Source organism: Podarcis raffonei, chromosome Z, assembly GCF_027172205.1.
Source record: "Podarcis raffonei isolate rPodRaf1 chromosome Z, rPodRaf1.pri, whole genome shotgun sequence".
NCBI lineage: Eukaryota > Metazoa > Chordata > Lepidosauria > Squamata > Lacertidae > Podarcis > Podarcis raffonei.
In genome coordinates this window covers 15,854,149-15,876,030 of record NC_070621.1, presented here as the reverse complement: position 1 = coordinate 15,876,030, position 21,882 = coordinate 15,854,149, and the positions used below count along the sequence as shown (strand labels likewise).

The following is a 21,882-nucleotide window of genomic DNA, read 5'->3' as shown; positions in this document are numbered from 1 at the left end:
ACATGGGGGGGAGGTGCAGACTGATCCCCGCAGTAATTGTCCAGACTTCCTGGACCCAGCTAATAAAATACTCTCTCTGCCTTTCCCTCTTGGCAGAGTTTTGTCAACTGGGAGCACGCAGACAGTCGTTCTCTCTCCTGCATAAGTGTGTTTCAATTCACATTGCTGGGGTTCCCTGGAGAAAGCAGCAGCCGGCGGAAAGGGGAAGATTTTGGCAACATATGACAGACACACATACACAAAGGCATTGTTGTTGCTGCTGCTGCTGCTGTGTTTTGAACAAATGGTGCCCAAGCACAGTGCAGGAACTATTTATTTATCTCACTAAATTTATACCTTGCTTAATCGGGACATAAGAGTGGACCCAACAACCTCAGAGCAGTTTGCAAAGAGAATAAAACGATAAGATTATCAGTGGGGAAAACACTCCATAAAACATTCGAAAGATAAAATCAGCAATAAACTAAACACAGATTAAAACATACATCAGTGTTCTACATGTCTTGGTAGGCTTGTCTAAACAAAAATGTTTTTAGTTCTTGGCAAAAAAAGAACATTGAAGGCACCTGTCTGGTGTCAATATGGTGCTACCATGCATAAAGATTGATTTCTTACAAATGCAGTACAGCTGTTATGGGGCACCTATAACAGTACCAGTTCCACAGGTTGAAGGATCCCCACAAAGGACCACTATCCAGCCTCTACAGCAACCATTTCTTCTGCTACAATCCTGTTTTAGAAGTGAAGCAGAAGCTGGAAGATCTGGGTGAGGCAGTGGGGACCTGCATCTGTCTTTGGCCCTCTGTATTGACTCCTGTCTATCTTTTTGTAGATTGTAAACCACCTTGAGAATTTCTGTCATTTGGCAGAGACTAAATATACACTCCAACAGAGAAATAAATATGCAGAGGCTCTGTCTTCATTATGAACCCTGGACGTCACCCAAACACTCTTCTGAACATCCAGCGGAGAAATGAATCGTTCATTAACATCTGGGATTGCGTTGAGGGTTTTTTGGAAGCGGCTGTAGAACTCTCCTAATAGCACCCTGATCCTCTGCATCTTCAGAGTTAGCTAGGATTCATACAGCTTCTCTGTTCCTTAATTGTTCACAAGGGACCTCAGCACTGAGGCTTGGAAGATTGCTGGCTTGGTTTTATTTATTTTTAATATATTCTTTAAAACACACACAAAAATGCTGGGGGGGATGGGACCTTTTTATTTGTTTTACTTTATTTCATCCTTTGTCTCCCAGATAGACTGGTCAGGTTTCCCCCCACTCCCCACCCAACTCTCAAAAGAAAATTACTCTAAAGCCAAATGGAAGGTTACTCAGACGGACAGTGAAACCCAAAGCATTTGACACAGCTGTGGCAGGGAGGGACGGGTGGGATATGAAGTAGGGAACTTGCAATACTGGAGACAGGTAGGGAAGGCTCAGTGGTCTGCTTGGCATGCAGAAGGTCTGCGGATCAGTCCCAAAGCAGCATATTTTAAATTAAACAAATTATTGAGGAAGGACTTTAGCTCAGTGGTAAAACATTTGATTGGCATGCAGAAGGTCCCAGATTTAACCCCCTCTGGCATGTCCAGGTGGGGCTTGGAGAGACCCAAGATGGCTAGAGGGCCATATTTGACCTGCTCACCTGAGGAGACATAGGCTTTGTTTATGCTGGTGATTTCAGTGATTCTAGAGTGACAGACAGGTGTCCACTGGTTGATTGCAAAGATGTTGTCTGTATCAGCATCAACTTTTGTTTGGAAAACTTGGGCAGGGTGGCGAATAAGGAGGGATCGGCTGGCATTTGATTTAACTTGAGCATCTTGGTAACAGATTAATGTTGGCATTTACTTTCCCTGCAATGCGCCTTTACACTTCTTCAAAGTTGGGAGCACTGCAAAACACACACACACACACACACACACACACTTTTCTTGGCTTCTTCTCTTTTGTTGGCATTTTATTCTTCCAAGACAAAAAGAAAATGGCCTTTTATTATTATTATTAATCATTTCTATAGCGCTTTTCATATGCAATACTCTTTCACATCCTGATGGCATCCATCCTCACAATAGCCCAGTGCAATAAGCACTCCGTTTGTGGGGCTCACTGTTTGTCTGTGAGTGTAAGAATACAAGAAATATAAGAACAGCCTGCTGCAGGCCAATGGCCCTTCTAGCCCAGCATCCTGTTCTCACAGGGGTCAAGCAGATGCTTTAATGGAAAGCCTGAAAAAGGGACCTGGGTGCCACAGTGCTCACCCCTCCTGTGGCTTCCAGAAACTGGTATTCAGAAGCATTTCTGCCTCCGACTGTGAAGGGGGAGCCTGACCATCTGGGCTAATAGCCATTGATAGCCTTCTCCTCCATGAATTTGTCTAATCTTTTAAATGAGTATTGTTCTTGTTCTTGTTTTATTACATGGTTTGGGTTTATGTTTTGTATTTTTATGCTGTGAACCACCCTGAGCTCTTCAAATGAAAGATGGTATACAAATATAATAAATAAATAATAATAGATTGCCAGCCATCACTGCCTCCTGTGGGAGCAAGACTGAACGAATATTAACTGTTGTGCATTGAACTTAATGCAAATTGGAGTTGATTTCACAATGGCACAAGTGGGTGGCAAGGAATGGATCGACACAAGCTCAAAGCATTAATAATTACTATTAAAGGGTTGTTCCATCATGCTTTGAGCTTGTGTCGATCCATTCCTTGCCACCCACTCCACATATATGCCACACTGCAGATTCAAGAACAAGGGTGAGAGGACTCAACCTTTGTGCCTCTGATGTGCCCTGCCATGCTTTTATGCCTCTCAGATTTCAGTTTGGGTTGCCTTCACAGGAGGCAGCAATGGTCACCAGCTTGGAAGGCAGTCAGATGTGATTGGACAATTTCATGGAAGATAGGGCTATCCATGGCTATTAGCCATGATGGCTGTAATCTACTTCCACAGTTGGAGGCAGCAGGAGGGGAGAGTGCCCTTGTGCTCAGGTTCTGCTTTTGGGCTTCCCATTGGGAGAGCTGGTTGGTCACTGTGAGAAGAGGATGCTGGACTAGATGGGCCTTTGGTCCAATCCCTCAGGACTCTTCTTATGTCCTTATGAAATTAATGAAAATGACTAAGTTATGTCCATCGGTTACAAAGTTCAGTTGACACCATTTCACATTCCAGCCACAGCAACCCAAAAGTAGGTAGGGTTCCAAACAGCGTGGTGTGGGGCTCTTTCAGGACCTTGGAGAGCTCCTGCAGAAAGCAACTGTTGTTATTTGCCTACTTTCATCTTCATTTTTTAAGGGAACACAATAAATTAAACATCTCGTAGTCTCCTTGATCCATAAAATCGGTAGTGGCATTGTTTCTATTGGCCAGGGAGCATGTGGGGACCAGGAATTTAAATGAGTGACATCAATGAAGGATTTCTAAATAACAGCTGTGCTCAAAGGGCTTCTCAGAACTCTCCACTCTTTCTGGCAGAGAAATTGGCAATGGGAAACCGTTATGCAACATTTCTCTGGTATGGGGGAGAAATCTATGGTGCAACCACATTTAGAATGTTGTGTACAGTTCTGGTTGCCTCACCTCAAAATGGAAATTGTAGAGTCTGAAAAGGCCCAGGAAGGGCCAACCAAATGATCAAGTGGATGGAGCAAACCCCCTATGAGGAACGTTTGCAGCTCTTGGGACTTTTTAGTTTAGAGGAAAGGTAAGAGGTGACATGATAGAAGTTTATAAAATATTCATGGCAAGGAGAAAGTGGGCAGAGAAAAAAATTCTCCTTTTCTCATTAATCTAGAACGCATGGACATCCAATTAAGCTGAATGTTGGAGGATTCAGAACAGATCAGATAACTTATGATGAAAACCCACAAGCAAGACCTGAGCACAAGAGCCCTCTCTCTCCTCCTGTGGTTTCTAGCAACTGGTATTCAGAAGCCTTTCTGCGTCTAGCTGTGGAGGCAGAGCAAAGCCATCACATCCAGTAGCCATTAATAGCCTTGTCCTCTTTGAATTTGTCTAATCTTCTTTTAAAGCCATCTAGGTTGATAGCCATCACGGCTTCCTGAAGAAGTGAGTTCCATAGTTTAACTGTGTACTGGGGGGGGGATCATTTATTTTATGCTAGTACTTCTCGGAGTAGGCCCACTGAAAATAATGGGTGTTACTAACTTAATTCATTAATTTAGGTTGTTCATATTTTTCTGGATACAGCCCAGAGGCATTAATCTGCCCTAAACCAAATGTACTCATCCTTCCCAATATTCCTGCTGTGCATATATGAGACTGCAAGAAAGGAGAGATGCAAAAACAACAGTGCCTTCTGCTTTGAGATCCACACCGGCCCCCACCCCCACCCAGGGTTGGGGAACACGCTTCTCTTGGAAACATGCCATTACAGCCACTAAACAGCCACCGCACACACACACCTCATCAGACATCATAATAATATTAATAATGAAAGGGCAGCTCTTTCTAAGATCTTAGACCCTAGTGTAGAGCAGCTGACAGAAGCCTTGCATGCAAAACAGCCTCGTGAGCTTCATTCGAAGCAGAAGAGAATGGAAAACACGGGGGTGGGAGGGGGAAAGCCCTCCCAAACAAAAACACTGATCCAGTCCCTTCATTACTAAAGATCAAAAATCAAGACGAATGCTTTTCAGTTCACAACATCTGGGCTTGTGTGTTGGAATTTTGCAGGTCTTTTCCTCCCTCCTGTGAATAGATCGTGATAGGAACTTAAGGCCAGGGAAAGCCATCTGAGGTTCCAGGTGGCCACCACTCCACCAGTTCCTCTGCTGTGTCCACTCAGCATCATACAGTTAGAAGGTGCTTTTTATAATGGGCCAATCCAGTAGAACCTCCATGCCCTGGGGCAGTCTACCACCAAATACCAGTTGCTGGGAATTACAAGTGGTGAGAGTTGCGGTCATGCTCAGGTCCTGCTTGTGGGCTTCCCATTGGGACATCTGGCCAATCCAGTAGAACCTCCATGCCCTGGGGCAGTCTACCACCAAATACCAGTTGCTGGGAATTACAAGTGGTGAGAGTTGCGGTCATGCTCAGGTCCTGCTTGTGGGCTTCCCATTGGGACATCTGGCCAGTCACTGTGAGGACGGGATGCTGGACTGGATGAGTCCCCCCTGACCTGATCCAGCAGACTTTTCTTACATATTATGAGACCCTGAGCAAAAACTTAGCACTAGGGACATCCTTCTGAAGAGCCCATGTATCTGAACTATTACAAGGACATCTTCCTGGGGACTTCTGATGATGTGTTGTGACACCCAATTCCTAAATTCCACCTAGGCCTCCTGTTGGCCCTGCTCCATTTGAATGCCTTCCCAATATTTCTGGGCCTCTTAACCTGTTGACCGAATGCCAAAATAAGATTCATCACTGGCCTGGATGTATGCATCAACCCTCCTCAAAGGTCCCTTTTTGTACTCACACCTTTACCCACTGCCCCCTGTTGTTCAAGGGGTTCCTTTACTCATCTCGAATCTTCATTAGCCCACTCAGAGGAGGTGCTCAGATTGAACACAAAGGGAAAAGAGGGGGGAAGGTTAAGCGAACACCTAGGAAAAGAACACAATTCTCACTGCTCTGGGGTTGTGTGCCATACGGCTCTCTCTTGCTCTCATTCCAGTTTTATGTGTGTTCTGTTGAATTCCAATTAATGGCAAGTGGAGCGGGGTGGGGCAGTCTTCTGCTGGATTCCTTGAGGTGGGAAGCAAGAGACCCATCTGTAGGCAATGGAGGGGCCTATGGAGGGGACAGAATTCACCAAGTTCCTTGGGGAACCTGTCCCCCAGCACTTAATTTGGCGGGAGAACACACATCACTGTTATAACAACAGGAAAACAAAACCCATTTTTTTCAGTGATCAACAACCCTACATCTTTATTCTCTTGCTCCCTCCTGGTTCTCATCACACGTGCACGCACACACACAAACACAAATGTTATTTTTTTCTTGTCTCCAAGCCTCCAGCTCTCCCTCATTCTTTCTCTCTCTTTCGTTCTACCACAGAAGAATATTGATTGAAACGCTGGGTAATCCATTGTTTTTGCAAAAAAAAAAATTGGCTTTGAACAGTCCCAGGTGGAAGCCGGGGGAATCTGCATGTGTTAGCTGCTTGCAAGTGCATCTGCCTTCATCCTCAGGAAAGAGGGGGGTAGGTTGGAGGAATTAAGAGAGGAGGATGCAGTAGCAGCTGGGCTGCTGCAGGAATGAAAACTGGTTCTTGTTAGTTTAGGGGAAACCAGGTGTGTCTTGTTCTTCAGGATCCCATTCTACATCAAGTGTCTCTGTTTATCAAAATATTTCTTTGTTTGTTTTATTTATGTTTTGCTCCAAGTGGTGTCTTGGTTGTTCTTCCCCTCCTCATTTAATCCCCCACAACAGCCCTGTGAGGTAGGTTAGGCTGAGAGGCAGTGACTGGCCCCAAGGTCATACACACTGAGCTTTATGGCCAAGTGAGGATTTGAATCTTGGTCTCCCAGTTCCTAGTCTGACACTCTATGACTGCTACAAAACACTGAAAGAAGACTGGACAAGTGACTGTGCTCTGTCTCCACCACTGGCAGAAGAAATGCTTCCTTATAAAAGTTGCTGGAAACCACAGAAGAGGAGAATGATCTTGTGTTCTGGTCCTGCTTGTGGGTTTTCCAGAAGAGGCATCTGGTTGGCCACTGTAAGAACAGGGCACTGGACTAGATGGGCCATTTATCCATCAGGGTCTTAGGTTCTTATGGCAGATACTTATGGTCACTGGTAACATACTGTCCCTATTTGGCCTTTAGGAAAGATTTTAATAATGCCTTCAAAACTATATTACTACTAGATCTGGGGGCAAAGGTAGAGCACCAGGTTTGATTCCCCCCCCCCAGCATCTTCAGGTAGAGTTGGGGGAGACTCCTTGTCTGAAATCCAGGAAAATGACTGCCAGCCAGTGGAGACAATGCTGAACAAAATAGACCAATTGTCTAACTTGACATAAGCCAGCTCCCTGTATCATTCTACCTTTTATTTTAAAAACTGAGGACTAGAAGCTTACTTTGTTTTGAGGGGAAGGACCTTAGCTCAGGGGCAGAGGATCTGTTTTGCATGCAGAAGATCCCAGATGCAGGGTTGGAAAAGATCTCCACCTGGAAATCCTGGAGAGCCTTGGCCAGTCATTGTAGTCAATACGGAGCTCAGATGGACCTGTGGTCTGACTCATTAGAACGGCCGCATCTTTTCTTCCCTTGATGTACTGCACCAACTGCCTAAATGTTTGTCTAAAAGATTGGAGGGTTTAAAAATAAGCCTCCTGCAGAGGTGCTTCCTATAAGGGAGACAAAATGGAACGGAGCTGCTTAAGGGATTTTGACATCCTCTCGGCAAGATTCAAGGAGACACTGCAAGCGTTCTGGAGAAGGACACAGGAAAACTGTTGTACCATCAGCTCAGTAATGAAGTAGGGCAGTGACAAGTGGACAGCGTTCCCTTTATGAGGACTGAAGGCCCATCATTGATTTATATGATATATGGTGTGCACAACAATACTGGTGGACCCTTTTAAGGTGCTATTTATTGCAACTGGCTAGTGGAGGTCAGTTTCTCTCCAGTTGATTTGCAGGGTGGTTTTTTGTCCATCCCCGCCCCCATTCTATCCCCAAGCGCCACGCAACAGAGACTTCAGGCCTTCTTTAAAAACATGCAGAAGCATTTTAGGAAAGGGTCTTACAAGTTATGGAGAGAACAGATAGAGATATGTTTTTCTCCCTCTCTCATAGGACTACAACTTGTGGACATCCCCTGTTGCAAGATCCAGGATGAATAAAAGACAGCTTAGAGAAAAGGCGAGCAAAAGACGACATGATAGAAGTTTGCAAAATTATGCATGGTGTGGAGAAAGTGAAGTTTTTTTCTCCCTCTCTCATAACACATGGACATCCTGTGAAGGTGAATGCTGGAAGATTCGGGACAGATAAAAGAGTGTACAGATTACAGTGCATGGTTAAACTGCATGGAACTCACTCCTGCAGGAGGCAGTGACAGCTACCAACCTAGATAGCTTTAAAAGAGGATTAGAAAAAATTGTGGATTAGAGGGCTATTAATGTCTACTAGCCATGGTGGCTTTGTTCTGCCACCACAGTTGGAGGCAGCAATACTAGTTGCTGGAAGCCACAAGATCCAGCAGCCAGGCTTTTCTCACAATCTTATGTTCCCCACTAGGCTGGCCGCTGTGGGGGGCGGGGTGTTCAGAAAACCCAGGTGTGTGCATTGAAGGGTGGGGCAGGTATTTCCTGTCTGCCCCCTCAATACCAAGTTTGGGGATTCCTAGTGTTTCCATTTGCCCCACCTTCTTTGCTCAATTAATTGTAACCGCTTATGGCACAGAAGTCACACCCTCAACAAAAACACAGCAGGCATAAGCAATCAAGCAACACGGTCACCAGACGCAACATTGACAGTAAATGGTTACGGTACCTGCTTTAACTGAGGGATATAGTCTTGGTTGACTTAGCTGTGGCTGCAGAAACCCTTTTAGGACTCAAGAAAGATGAATGAAGTTTAGGAAGAAGCTGGTCCTTCACACTCAGAGATATTTCATTTCCCCTCCTTCCTCCCCCCCTGTTTTGCTCTTGCACTTTCAATTAAGCCACGGAATTAATCTCTTGCAACAGACATTGGCTGTTGTCATTGCTTTTTAAAAAAGAAAGAAAGAAAACAAATCTAATTTGCATTGGGACTCCTAATTACTTTTACTGCATATGCCAACAATTGCAATGGAGGAAACATGGGAGGGAGGATGAACACCGGACTCTCTCGCAAGGTTTTCACAGACAGTGGTGATAATTGTAGGGACTTGTGTGGTAGTCCCCATACCAGGAATCGTCAGAGGCAGAGTCCTCTGACCACAACAGCCCTGAGGAGCAGATGGATCCACTGCCTGGCCCATCCCATTTAGAGCTGCAGGCCCCAGAACTTGCATCTCCTTCCCTGATCTCCAATGAGACCTCTCTACTTCCAGACATCAATGATTGACTCATGGACTCCTCAGAGTTAATAGGCAGGGAGTTTCAAAGTTGTGGGTTCTGCCACATTAAAAGATCAATTCCTTACAATGCTGAATGAGAATTACAGACCGCCCAAGTGTCCCTATTTTCCAGGGACATCCCTGACTTAGAGAAGCCGTCCCACTTTCTGATTTGATCCCGGAATGTCCCACTTTTCCTTAGGATGTCCCTATTTTCATTGGAGAAATGTTGGACGGTATGGAGTTATCCGACTCCTGAGCCATCTAAAGACAATCCTGTATAGGGAAGGGGTTTTTTTTTAATGTTTAATGTTTCATTATGTTTTTATATATGTTGGAAGCCTGCCCGGAGTGGCTGGGGCAACCCAGTAAGATGTGTGGGGTATAAATAGTAAAATTATCGTTATGAAATGGGACGTCCCTATTTTCATCAGAGAAATGTTGGAGGGTATGGGATTACATTGTGTCTGTAGCAGCGCTGATTACTGTGAAGGACTTGGGAATGTGGCCTAGGGAGAATAATAAGAGTGTCAAAGAGAGATCCAGAGGGTCATGTTGGATGTACCCTGTCCCTGTTTTACAGTAATCCTCCATGTGGAGGATTACTCAAAGCAATATCCCTTTACAACAGGGGTCAGCAAACTTTTTCAGCAGGGGGCCAGTCCACTGTCCCTCAGACCTTGTGGGGGGGCCGGACTATTTTGGGGGGGGGGATGAACAAATTCCTATGCCCCACAAATAACCCAGAGATGCATTTTAAATAAAAGCACACATTCTGCTCATGTAAAAACACACTGATTCCCGGACTGCCTGTGGGCCAGATTTAGAAAGCGATTTGGCCAGATCCGGCCCCTGGGCCTTAGTTTGCCTACCCATGCCTTACAAGAGGGGCATCTTCCAAACTGCCCAGATCCAAGCTTTCTCTCCGCCGCCCCCCCCGCAACACCCACAGGTAGGGTTGCCAGGTCAACAGCAGCCCAGACCCCACGATTCCAGGGTCCAAACCTGAGACCTAGGAACAATCTCTGGTGCTGTCATGTGGGAGGACCCAAGGGATGTCATAGGCGAGGCCCCTGGAGATGGAGGTTAACTGCGAGCAGGCATGGCAAGTAGGGATTGGGGGGCCAGGGCTCCCCAAATATTTTCAATGAAGGGGCTGGACCCCCCCAAAGTTCTGTGTCAGCTGTGTGCACAAGCCACAGGGCATGCTAACATCACACGTGCAAGCCAGAGGGTGTCCACACGACATGTCAGCATGCTCCGTGGCATGCGCAAGTTACGTCACCGTGCCATGGGGTGTGCTGACATTGCATAGCCCTGGCCCCCTCAATCACAGGGGAAAGACAGTGCATGTGATTGGGAGAGGGGAGGAGGGCAACCCCGTCCCCTCCCAAAGGTCTGTTCTATTATTTGAAGCCAAGCTGAAGCTTGCAAGCTGCATGCACAGTCCTCTTAATAGTTTTTTAAATCGTTAAGGGCCCTCTCACCCACCTGTATTTTCAAGCCCCCTAGCAGGAGAATTCAGGTAGGACCTGAAAGTCTTATAAACAATACTGGCAAGTTGAGTGGTAATGGAAAACCGCCGAAAATCTTGGCACCACTCACCCTGGAATGTGGTTATAATGGAGAAAATTATGCATCCTTTGAGATTTTGACAGGGACTAGAACCTCCAGGCATTTTTTTATTATTATTCTATGATTTGGCACTCCTTCGTTAGATGTACAGCGAAACCATCATTTTCAAGATGACCCTCATCACAATCCTGGCAGATACAGAACACTATCCTTGATAATCAGAATAATGCTGATATTCTTTACCTGGGCTTTTGTTATTTTCCGCCTCCATGCAACTGGACTCATTCTACAATTTTATGGTTTTTGCATTCCATCTTTTAATTTTCATCTGTTGCTACAACTGTTCTCTCTGCTTTTTATATATGTTATCGAATGAAATAAAAATTATTCACAAGACGGAAAGAAAAAAGACCTGGAGCTCTGGCTAACCTACCCGCAGGCAGGCAGTTCTTTGCTCTTCAATTCCCCCTTCCTCCTCATTACTTTCTTTCTGCCATGCACAAGCAAGAGAGGTTGGTTGCATTAAGAAAAAAAAATCATTGCCATTTCTTTTTCTTCTTTTTCTTCTTGGAATGGCAACCTATTTGCTATCATTAACTATAGATGGGACACTTTCATGGCCAGGGCAGAGGCTTGGAAGGGTAGGAGGTGGCCCACTAGTAATGATTGCAGCTGGCAAGAAGCAGGCGAAAGGTCCTAGTTTGCTCAGGCAGGGGAGCCTGTCCCTTTCTGTTCTCTCTCCCTGCTATTCTCTCCCCCTTTTCTTAAAAAAAATATTTTTTTAAAAAATAAAAAAAATAAAGAATAGAGCCCATTGTCCCTGTGCAAGCTTCTAGATAGCCTGATAATGAGGCCTTTTCAGCAGCTGGTCAGTCAGTCCTTTCTTCTCAGTGGCACAAAGGCTAAAGTGTCCTTACCTGCTTCTGAACAGCCTCTCCTGCAAAGAACCCCGTTCACCTCCATTACACCTTCCAGCCTCTGATCCACTGCCTCCTGGGATGGAGTGGCTCCTCTGGCTGGCTCCCGGCAAAGTGCCAGGGATCCGAATAATAGAGCTTGTAGAGTTGGAAGGGTCATCTAGTCCAACCCCCTGCAAAGCATGAACCACAGCTAAAGAATCCCTGGCAGATGGCTATCTCACCTCCCTTTAAAAACCTCCAGTGAAGGAGAGGCCACCGCTTTCCAAGGTCATAGAATCACAGAATTGATTCTATGTAGAGATTGCAGCCAAAGAATCCCCAACAGGTAGCCATCCAACATCTACTTAAAAAACTCCGATGAAGGAGGGCCCACAGCGTCCCCGAGGGAGTCAGTGGCACTGCTGAACTTTTTGTCAAGGTTCCCTTTCAGTGTCTCAAGTTACCAGCTTTTTCCCGCTGGGAGTTTCCTATAGGAGACTGCTCTGCCAGCTAATAGATTTAGCTCTCATGGCTTCCCCCCACCATCCACCCAGCAACTGACATGCCAAGCATAACTCTTCGTTTTTGCTTAATTTCATTTTGCCGCTTGTCCTTTTGGCCCTGCCGTTCCGCCCCTCAAGAATTCCTATCCTCCTTCCCTCTTCACTTGCCTCTACTCCAAGCAAGCCTTTTGCATAATCTGATTTAGGCAGAGTCTCTCCCCCACCCCTCACTGCCAGCCCCCTCTACCCTTCTCGCTAAGCATTTGATCCACCTGCAGTGTTTATTTGGCAGAATCCCAAAGTTACTTCCACCTTCTTTTCATTAAAAAAAAAGACACTTGTCTACATATCGGCTTTGCACTAGTCTGACTGTCACGGCTCCCAAAGGCTCCTGGGATTTGTAGTCATTATCGCGGCAGGATGGGCAAGTCTAGAGTTTCTGCTCTGTGACGCTTCTGTGTTTGTTCACTCGTCAGTTCATTCATCCATTAAGTGAGGTGTGTGTTTAAATCCCCTGTGAGGGGGAGGAAGGTTAAACCCCCCGCCCTGCAAGCCAAGACCTTTCTCTCTCTCTCTCTCTCTCTCTCTCTCTCTCTCTCTCTCTGTGTGTGTGTGTGTGAGAGAGAGAGAGAGAGAGAGACATAGAGGTACAGTGGTACCCCGGGTTAAGAACTTAATTCGTTCTGGAGGTCTGTTCGTAACCTGAAGCTGTTCTTAACCTGATGCACCACTTTAGCTAATGGGGCCTCCTGCTGCCGCCACACCGCCGGAGCACGATTTCTGTTCTCATCCTGAAGCAAAGTTCTTAACCTGAGGTACTATTTCTGGGTTAGCGGAGTCTGTAACCTGAAGTGTATGTAACCTGAGGTACCACTGTATATAGATATTTCTATAAATGAATAGATAAGTTGCTTTGTAGGTATTGTTTTGATAAGGTTCACAACAACCCTGCAAGGTAGGTCAGTGGGTGTGATGATTATCCCTCCATGTTGTAAGTTGGGAGCTCAGGGGGAAATACTGCCTATTCTTTTATTTGGGGAAGCTAAAGTTTGAACCAGGGATCTTGTGACTCTCTTCTCAAATAAATAGTGGCTGTTCCACCCTAACTCTCAACCAGAAAGTATTATTATTATTATTATTATTATTATTATTATTATTATTATTATTATTATTTTGCTGAATTTATATCCCACTTTTTCTCCAAGGAGCTGAAGATGCTGTACATGGTTCTCTCCCCCACCCCCCACCCCATTTAATCCCCCCCTGTCAGGTAGGGTAAGCTAAGAGGCAGTGGCTGGCCCATGGTCACCCAGTGGGCTTCATGGCTAAGTGGGGATTTTATCCGTAGGCTTCCAGGTTCTTGCCCAACACTCTTAACAACTACACCACACTGGTTCTCATGATGTAGAGGTGTCCATGGCAGAAGTGAGGGGATGGGTGCATAAACACAGAGGCCCTGAAGCCCCAGGAAGCCAATGGAAGGAGGGATCAGACCAAACAAATCTCATTTATTTTGTGGCCCTTGGTAACCTCTCTAGGTCACGCCCCCTTTTCCACCAGCCACACCCCTCACTAGCCCTGCCCCACATCCTCCTTGAGTGTTATTGCCTGGCTGTAAATGTGTCCTTGAACTCAGATAATGCTGCTTGACTCACTGGATGGAGCATAGAGAAGGGTGGGTGAGTGTGTGTAAAAACAAACCAAATGTGCAAAGGTAACATTTGTATTCAGTGCTCTGCCCATTTTTGCCCCTGGCCCCAGTGCTAGGGTTGCAAGATCATCCATATTTCAATGTAGACTGCTACATCCTATATTCAATACAGGATACTGATTGTCTTTTATTTCTGCTCCTCCCTTTCTGTCTCTAGGCCAAGTTATGGATTCTCTCCAAATGCATCTGTGTGAAAGAGTGTGTAAAAGGTCATGTATTTAAGCTCTGGGGTAACCAAGCACAGATAGATTTACAAATTCACGTGCATGTATGTGTGCATGTGCGTTTGTGACAAATTCCAGAGAGGCCATCCTGTTAGGGTACACTAGATTGCAATAGATTGCTTTGAAGTCACTTCAGCACGAGATGAAAAAAATATCACCCCCAAACCATCCTGCCACACCCTGTCCTATATTTTGCCAGAACAAAGGTGGCAGCCCTAGGCCCCACCCACTGCCAGCACATGGCCCCCAGAAGGCTGCTCAGAAGGAGATGTGGCCCTTGGTCTGAAATAATAGGCTCCCTGCCCCTGGAACGAAAGAGCCAGAAAGCCCCACCACCACCCACCCACAGAAAGAGTAAGAATACCTGGCATTTACAAAATAATAATACCCGACTGACATTACACTTCAGAGCGTTGGAAGCACTTTGCATAGCATTACACTTCAGAGGAGTAATCTTGTCACCAATTACCAAGGCTGCATGATTGCTCCCTCTTCTTACCTTTGCAGGTATCTGAAGAGTGACAGCCTTGACTGTTTTGCAATCTCCTAGCCCCACTTGGAGCAAAAGCCCCTCTCAGCTACACTGGAGTGTTTTGCCACTGAGGCAAAATAGAAAGGGCCACTTCTCCCCACGTTGACATCCCCTGCTGTTGACCCCCCACTCTGATGACAACTTTCCCACTGATTCCACACACACAAACACACCCTGGCAAGGTGGGATGGTTAAGGAAGAGGAGGAAGCAAGGAGGGGAGGAGGGGGAGGTGGTGAGTGGCGAGCGGCGCACTCCTTGTGGGCCAGTATCTGTAGACCCTCCCAATGGTCCCATGCCCGTCAACCTGAGGCAATTGCTTCACCTTGCCTCCTGGGCAGGCTGGGCCTGCCCTGAACCCCCACCCCATCAGATTGTAGAGGTGAGCTAAGGCCAATGTGAAGGAAAGATGGACAAATCTGCCACTGTGCAATCTTAAGTTTGCTCCATTGGCAATTTCTTTTCAACTCCACATGCATTTTATTGCCACCCATTGTAATGTGAGCCAGTGTGGGGTGGGGGCTAAAGTGTCAGACTAAGATCTGGAAGAGCAGGGCTCAAATCCCCAGTTTGGCCATGAAGTCGTGGGAGAGACTTTGGGCCAGTCACTGCCTCTCAGCGTAACCTACCTCACAGGGTTGTTGTGGGGATTAAATGAGGAAGGGAAGAACCATGTACACCTTCTTGTGCTCTGTGGAGGGAGAAAAAGGTATGGGATAGAAATGCAGCAAAATAAATAAATGAATACATCAGCATGTGTACATAATTTTGCTTAAAATATGCACTTTTTGCAAGAACTGCTCCTCCAATAGAATGCATCATTATACATCATTTCCGATATTATTTCCAGTCTTCATACATATCTTACACAAATGCACAAATCTCCTACGGCATTCTTTAGTTGGAGATCTCCATCGGGAAATTCAGGCAAGTTCCGGAATGGGGGAGAAATTCAGTTGCACTGAAGGCAAATCAATCAAATTCAATTTCTGATCTGAAACCATACAAGCACCAAAACACAGCCATCCTCCAGAATCTGCACTTATCTAGCATTTGGTGGCTGTTCTTGGCAATTCTAGGATCACTCAATGCAAAAATACACATTTTTAACTGAAATTGCTCTGAAGCCTGTCATTGTTTTTAGAATGTTTTGATCTTTTGCTTTGTTTTTCATTTTAAATTATGGATCTGTTTGCCTCCCTGTGCTCCCTAGGGGTGTGATGGTTGAGGGGAAGGATAAGAATATCAGAAAAACCCTGCTGAATCAGGCCAATGGCCTATCTAGTCCAGCATCCTATTCTCACAATGGCTGAGCAGGTGCCTCAGTAGGAAGCCTGCAAGCAGGAGCCAAGCAGAAGAGTACAGTGGTACCTCGGGTTAAGTACTTAATTCGTTCCGGAGGTCCGTTCTTAACCTGAAACTGTTCTTAACCTGAAGCGCCACTTTAGCTAATGGGGCCTCCCACTGCCACCGCGCCACCAGAGCACAATTTCTGTTCTCATCCTGAAGCCAAGTTCTTAACCTGAAGCACTATTTCTGGGTTAACAGAGTCTGTAACCTGAAGCGTATGTAACCTGAAGCGTATGTAACCTGAAGCGTATGTAACCCGAGGTACCACTGTACTTCCCCATCCTGTGGCTTCCAGCAACTGGTATTCCAACCTGAGATAAATTCAATAAATTGACGATGAAATAACTGAATTTTGCAGTGCAGTTCTCCAACCAACTGGTGTTACAAAACTGCATGTGTTAGGGAAAGTTTGCATTAAAATGAAGGTGTTCAGGGAGAAAGCATACAACATGCATTAGGGGAGGTTGCTTGCAAAAATGTGTGCATTAGTCAAAATGCCATACGAAAATGTATGTTTTTGGAGAAATTTGCTCTGAAATGCCAATGAATTTTCATGAGATTTTATATACAAACACATTGTTGCAGAAATAGATCAGTTGGTTTGGAACAAGAAGGAGATAAATTGAAATTGCAGAGTTTTGAGAAACTAAAAGATAAAGTGCGAGATTGGCTTCATTATTATCAAATAAGGGAGGCTTACAATCTGGACAAGAAAATTGGCTTCCAGGTGGAAAAATCAAAATTGGAAACAGAACTGTTAGATCCCAAAACTAAGATATTATCAAGAATGTATAACTTGCTGTTGAAATGGAATACTCAGGATGAAACGGTAAAATCTGCTATGATAAAATGGGCACAAGATGTTGGACATAACATTATGTTTGCTGACTGGGAACAGTTGTGAACCACAGGTATGAAATTTACGGCATGTAATGCCTTAAGAGAGAATATTATGAAAATGATATACAGGTGGTACATGACACCAGTCAAGCTTGCAAAAATCTATCATTTGCCCGATAATAAATGTTGGAAATGTAAAGAAAATGAAGGTACATTTTTTCACCTCTGGTGGACGTGCCCAAGGATTCAGGCTTTCTGGGAGATGATTTATAATGAAATGAAAAAGGTATTTAAATATACCTTCCTGAAGAAACCAGAGGCCTTTCTCCTGGGCATGGACGGCCAATTGGTGCCAAAGAAGGATAGAACTTTCTTTATGTATGCTACAACAGCAGCAAGAATACTTATTGCAAAGTATTGGAAGACACAAGATTTACCCACTTTGGAAGAATGGCAGATGAAGGTGATGGACTATATGGAACTGGCGAAAATGACTAGCAGAATCCGAGACCAGGGAGAAGAGTCGGTGGAAGAAGATTGGAAGAAATTTAAAGACTATTTACAGAAACACTGCAAAATTAATGAATGTTAGAATGATGTTGGAATGAATTTATGTGATTTTAGCAGAAATGTTATAAAGGTTTAGGAAAAAACAGACTGTTAATTGGTGAAAGGAGGGAAAGTAAAGTTATATTAATATCAAGATAAATTTACAGGACAAAAATTTGAAAGGAGGGAAAGGATTTGCTGAAATGGATAAGTGACCTAGAATACAAAAAAGGGAGGTGTGAGGAGGTCAAGGAAATAAGCTAATGCGGCCAAGTGGTGCCAAAGAAAGACAGAACTTTTTTCATGTATGCTACAACAGCAGCAAGAATACTCATCGCAAAGTATTGGAAGATGCAAGATCTACCCACTCTGGAAGAATGGCAGATGAAACTGATTGACTGTATGGGATTGGCAGAAATGACGAGCAGAATCCGTGACCAGGGAGAAGAGTCGGCAGAAGAAGATTGGAAAAAATTTAAGGACTACTTACAGAAATATTGTAAAATTAAGGAATGCTGAATGGTGTTGGATTGAAATTGAGTGGTTTCTAGCTGTAATGATATAAAGGAACATGGATGGGAAAAAAGGGTTTGGAAAATAAGGTAATATTATAAGCTGTAATGCTTTAAGTTAAGGATTTGCTGAACAAATAATCTTAAATGGAATACAAGAAGGGGAGGTATGAGGAGGTCAGAGAAATTTGTTATTGAAAAGTATGCTTTATGAACTATATGTGTTTTTTTTAATCTTTTTGTTTGTTTGTTTTTTGTTTGTATAAAAAGTTGGAAAATTTAATAAATATCTTTTTTAAAAAAGGAAATAAGCTAATGAAAGAAAACAAATGGGAAGAGTTGTTGTATTTTTTTCTTTTTGTTTAATGGATTTTAATTCTTTGTTTTTTTCTTTTTGGTTTTTCTTTTTTCTTTTTTGTATTTCATCTTGTTTTGCTTAAAAGGATTTTTTTATGTTTCTTTTTGTACTTAAAAAAAAAACTTTAATAAATATCTTATTAAAAAAAAAACAGAAATAGATCAGTTGGTTAAGAGCATGGTACTGATACTCCCTGTATGGATTGTACAAGGTTCAGTCCCTGTATGGGACACCTGCATATTTCTGCATTGCAGGGGGTTGGACTAGATGCTCCTCAGGGTCCCTTCCAACTCTAAAAACTCTATGATTCTATTATTCTTTCTCTATGAAATGTAAGGAAATTACTTCAAGACCAGGAAAATAAGGCAAAGGTTGCTGGCCTCTGTCAAGGACATGGCAGTGAGGCCAGGCCAGACTCTGCAGCCCAGAAGCACCCCCAGCAGAAGGCAGGCAAGCCAGGGGTGGGGCCATCCAGGACATGCCTGGGGGGTGGCGCTGACAGTCCCCGACAGGCTGTTCTGCCACCTATGCCGGGGTGGGGGAGGGATCCCCACGAAAGCCACCACCTGCATGGGGGTGCCTGGGTGCTTCCTCAGAATTTTGCACCCAGGGACACAGCCCCCTGCCCCCCTGCTATGCCACTGAAAGGGAGTGGCCATATATTGACAGATTCTTCCATCTCTAGGGAATTTTGAATTTCAAAGGAGAGACCAGCTTTTGTTCCAGAAGTGGGATGAACATCTGAGCCCCATGGGAATTCCAGAGGGTGGTGACATGAGAAGAGTTTTGTTTTTGTTTTTTACTGGTGGCTCCCCACCTGCAGAATGCTGTCCAGGGAGGCTCAGCTGGCACCATCATGGGATAGCTTTTGGTGCCACGCAAAAGACTTTTGGCTTTTAAATTATCTGTGGCCTCTATGACTGACTCAGATGTTTTCATCCTGCCTTTAAAAAACAGGATTGTCTTTTTTATGCTGGTTTCAATTTATGTGGTTTCATAGAATCATCAGGTTGGAATGGGCCCAAGGGTCATCTAGTCTAACCCCCGGCAATGTAGGAATCACAGCTAAAGAGTCCCTGGCAGTGGTCATCCAACCAACCTATGTTTAAAAACCTTCATTGAAAGAAAGTCCACCACCTTCTGAGGTAGTCTGTTCATTTGTAAGTCGCTTTGCATTGCTTTGGTTTTTAAAAAGTCACAATAAATTTAATAGCAAACAATTTCCCCCACATCCCTAGGATATCTCCTGTCCTACCCGCCCTGCCTTCAACTCATGATGTGAGCATTTGTCTCTGCAAGTAATGAATTGTGACGTTATTCATTGGAAAGTGGATTGACAGTGTTGGGATGTCCGTGTTCCTCCTCCCTTTCATAAATTTAAAAGGATGTCCTTGAAAAGGCAAAATTAACAGCAGATCAAAAATGACATCCAGACTCAGCCGCAATGTTTGTTCAGGGCTTTGGTAAATCAGAAACCCCATCACATGCAATCATTTCAGTTACAAACCCTCCAACATTTCTCCAATTGAAAGAGGGATATCCTATTCCATACCCTCCAACGTTTCCCTGATAAAAATAGGGATGTCCTAAGCAAAAAAAAAAAAAAGGACATTTCAGGATTAAATCAGAAACCAGGATGACTTCTGAAAATCCAGGACTGTCCCTGGAAAATAGGGGCACTTGGAGGGTCTTGCCTTCCCATTCTGAAGGAGGAGCCAGAGTGGTCCAGCTTTAGTGGGGAGGCTGTTGTCAAGGCAACCATGACTCACCCAGCCCAGCCTATGTGACATCACTCACTGCTGGCTTCTAGGGACCAACTGCAACTGATCAGCAGTTGGCAGTGAGGAGCAGGAGTGAAAGAGTTGGCGGTGAGTTTGAAGTCCTGGCCCCCAAGGCAATGATCAGGTCCATTGCTGCGGCCCTCCTCTGCCTCATCCGGACTTCCCAGAGGTGGGCTGGGCAGAGGGAGGGGCTGGTCCAAGGTCACCCTGTGAGTGTGGTGGCGGAGGGATGGCTTGAACCCAGGGCTCCAGTTTCTCAACTTCTCCCCATTTTCTCCTAGCTTCAAGAGGCTGTGAGAGCTGCTGCAAGAGGAACAAGGTCCACCCCATGGTCTCAAAGGAAGATCCTTGTGGGTCGTCCAGGAGGTGGAAACAGGCAAGTCTGGGGCTCCAGGTGAGCAATTGTTCTGTTGCTGAGAGGAAGATGATTGCGAGGCCTGTAAGACTCTGATGATAATGGAGTCCGGAGGAGACTGACCTCTGCTTGGAGGAGACTTGGAGGAAGGCAGAGGTGGTTAATTTGTATTTTACTTTATTTTTGACCTTTTTCCTTTGTTTCACCTGCAGAGTTGCCAGCCCAGGGCCCACCGTTGGAGCTCCACTCTTTGAGGAGGTTCACGGTGGAGCCCTTGGGAAGATGATCTTCATGTGGCCGGGCGAACTTGGGAAGGGTACCTCAGCCTCCACCATCTTTGGCATTTAAAGCCGAGCTCTGGGAGGCAGTGGGGGGGCAGTCCTTGGATAGGACATGCCAGCATGCCCCCCAAAGGCACCCTGGGGGCCGGAGAGACCGCCTCTGGTGCCCACAGGTTCACCTTTCGCCCCCACCGAAATCAGGCTTGAAATGAACATCTTTTGGTAGCCAACAGAATAGGGGCAGTTTGGGCTTGGGAGGGTGGGGTGTGGCACCTCCAGGGGTTTCCCATCCCTTAAGTGGCTGTTCTCTTCTTTCCCTTTCCCTTCCACCCAGACGGAGTCATCATCAAAGACCTTGAGTCAGGGGAGAGGGAGATCTTGCCAAGTTAAGTCCGGCCACAAAGAGTGACAACCATGGGTGTAGCCAGGATTTTGGTTGGGGGGGGGCTTTCATTTTGGGGGCAGAACCTCAGTTTGCTATGTGTTTTTATTGGTTTTTATTGATGGGGGGAAGCTTCCCCCCTGCCCCCCAGCTATGCCTATGGTGACAAGAGACTTCCCAGGCAAGTTCAGATACAAGAATAAGATGGGAGAAAGCTCTTATCTTTCGGCTCACACCAGGGAACTCTCCCTGCAAATGGCACATGGTTGCTATTTGACATCACAATGAATTTATTTTGTACACATAGGGGTGCCTCCCCACCATGCCAGGATCCTGAGACCCACAGGCATATCTGGCAGGATGGCGCCAAACAAAGGGTCCTGGACCAAAGTATTTTCTGAGATCTTTTTGATAACTGGGCAAACAATTCACCCTTCTCTTTGTCTGGCTCTTTTGAATTTGTATGTTTGGATCGAGACCTTAATTTTGTATCTTAATTTTGATTTTGTATCTGTTGACACTGGCTGGGACCACAATTGCCAAATTTTGGAAGACCTCAGCAGGGCAGATTCCTTGCTCCTTCCCAAAGATGAGACTGTCAAGGCCCTTCTTCTGTGGAGGTCGGGATTGGCAACTGGCATCCCTGGGACCAAACTGCCCTCCTGAGACAAATCAGCTTGTCTGAGCCACAAACATGTCTTGAGGAAATGGATTTCTTGGATTCTCCCTCCACCCTCCTCCCTCCTCCTTCCTCCCTCCCCCTCCTCCTCCAAAGCCCAACTGCCTTTAACTGTCACACACACACTTTCCCAACTGTCACCTGCCTGTCACACTCCATCTTCAGCCAATCAGCACGCAGCACACCCCAAGGTTCCATCCTCCTCTCGTAGTCCACCCACTGCTCTCACTTTACCTTATATCCCACAAATGTTTCTCTACACAACATTTTACCACATGTCCCTTAATATACAAACCTACACAGGTCAGTTAACAATGATG

General features: G+C 45.3%; 1 long non-coding RNA gene across 1 annotated transcript; it reads left to right on the top strand.

Annotated features, from left to right (window-relative positions):
- The first annotated feature begins 19,715 nt into the window (after positions 1–19,715).
- LOC128406578 (uncharacterized) lies at positions 19,716–20,736 on the top strand. The gene is made up of 2 exons (XR_008328527.1): positions 19,716–20,034; positions 20,147–20,736. It is a non-coding gene; the product is annotated as an uncharacterized LOC128406578 (long non-coding RNA).
- The last annotated feature ends 1,146 nt before the right edge of the window (positions 20,737–21,882 follow it).